General features: G+C 44.9%; 1 pseudogene; it reads left to right on the top strand.

Moving 5' to 3' along the window:
• The first annotated feature begins 1,021 nt into the window (after positions 1 to 1,021).
• LOC136646514 (5S ribosomal RNA) lies at positions 1,022 to 1,141 on the top strand (annotated as a pseudogene).
• The last annotated feature ends 969 nt before the right edge of the window (positions 1,142 to 2,110 follow it).

Genomic DNA, 2,110 nt, shown 5'->3' with positions numbered 1-2,110 from the left:
CATTACATACTAACTCCTCAAACATTTTCTCTGTGCTCTTCATTAGATTGTGGTTCCCAGAGTCCCAAGGTGGAACGCATGACGGTTGTACAACCACCATTTGAAGACAATACAGATCCAGAAATACATGACTTATGCTATTTCCTTTTGTGCCAATTGTCATAGTGATCACTTGGCTTTTAAACGCAAGGTTCCGCCTGGAACACATTTCCTCGGCATCTGCAAATTTTGTTCACACCTTTGAAGGCCAGGGCTTCATGTAAGGAATGTCACAGCTTCTGGGAGCGTTAATTAGAGCCAATTATAACCCAACTGACCTGCCCTGGCACAGAAATGCCTTGACTCACCCTAGTCCTTGCAAGGAAGGGACTTTATTTCTGTGTTTTCCGGGTGAAATTAGGAACGAACACACACACCCCTTTATTAAACAACTGTGAAAAAAGCAAGAGTTCTTCCCTAAGGAACTCATTCTGCTGCATCACAGTTCAATAGAAACCAAGGAAAACACCAAACCTAAATAACTGAATTGTGTGAGGCAATTTTTAAAGACACAAAAAAGGTTGCTTAACTGATCTTCCACGAAAATTTTAAAATTATTAGGATTTAAACTTTCAATTTCTATCATAATCCTTGCTACGTCAGCAATTCCAATACACTAGAAATGGGGAAAAACGCCCAGTTCCCAAGGGCAAACCAGCCTTCACCATCAGCTACTCAGGACTGAAAGACTATTGCAGAACCCAAGACTGCAAGACCAAATGCATAAAGGCCCAATCCTATCCAGTTTTCCAGTGCAGCCATGCCAATGGGGCATGCTGTTGTGGAGGGACAGTCACAGAGGCCTCCACAAGATAAAGGAACATTTGTTCCTTTACCTTGGGGTTGCATACTGCAGCACTGGTGCTGCAAAACTGGATAGGATGACCATGTATCACAGTAATTTCCCAGCCATGATTAATCCCATTTTTTATACAGCATTTTTTTTTTAATTGTATAAAATGCATTGACTTTTTCCATTGAGTTTAGCAGCAACTGTTACCCTGCACATTCCTGATCTCGTCTGATCTTGGAAGCTAAGCAGGGTCAGGCCTGGTTAGTACTTGGATGGGAGACCACTTGGGAATACTGGGTGCTGTAGGCTTATACCATAGTCTTTCAAGACTGAAGGTTGCCAACCAGCCTTACTGGGTCAATCAAAGACCCTGAACCAGTAGGGATCCTGACCCTGCAAAGCCCCAAACCAAGCTGATATAAAACAGTCACTGGAAAGTTGTATTCTGGAGGGGAAATGGACTGATCTTCTAACTCTTATGCTCTTCATGCATTTTCCAGCATATTTTTGCAAATAGAGTAAAACGATTCCATTTTTATGTAGCAGAGATTTTCTCCTTTCCTGCAAGCTTGAAACTGGAAAGTATGAAACAGATTCATCCAGCGCAGATAAACCACTACTGTTGTCATTCTGCAGGTAGAGATCACCTCAGTCATCTGGGATTTGAACTCCGATCAAAGAAAGAAAGAAAAAGTACAGTGATGGCCTAATCCTAATGTTTGTGTTGTGTCGTGCACCCCCCCCCCTCCACTACCATTGCATACCATGTGCAGCGGCAGTAAAGAAGGCCAATTCTATGCTTGGGATCATTAAGAACAAAACAGCTAATATTACAGTAGTATTGGCAACCTTCAGTCTCGAAAGACTATGGTATCGCGCTCTGAAAGGTGGTTCTGGCACAGCGTCTAGTGTGGCTGAAAAGGCCAATCCGGGAGTGACAATCCCTTCTACACCGGGAGCAAGTGCAGTCTGTCCCTGGTCTGTCTCCCTGGCTATGGGCCTTCCTTCTTTGCCTCTTAGCCTCAGACTGTTGGCAAAGTGTCTCTTCAAACTGGGAAAGGCCATGCTGCACAGCCTGCCTCCAAGCGGGCCGCTCAGAGGCCAGGGTTTCCCACTTGTTGAGGTCCATCCCTAAGGCCTTCAGATCCCTCTTGCAGATGTCCTTGTATCGCAGCTGTGGTCTACCTGTAGGGCGCTTTCCTTGCACGAGTTCTCCATAGAGGAGATCCTTTGGGATCCGGCCATCATCCATTCTCACGACATGACCAAGCCAACGCA

The sequence above is a fragment of the Tiliqua scincoides genome, chromosome 3 (genome assembly GCF_035046505.1).
Source record: "Tiliqua scincoides isolate rTilSci1 chromosome 3, rTilSci1.hap2, whole genome shotgun sequence".
Taxonomy (NCBI): Eukaryota; Metazoa; Chordata; class Lepidosauria; order Squamata; family Scincidae; genus Tiliqua; species Tiliqua scincoides.
Note: the sequence above shows the minus strand (reverse complement) of the source record. Positions and strands in the feature narration are given on the sequence as shown.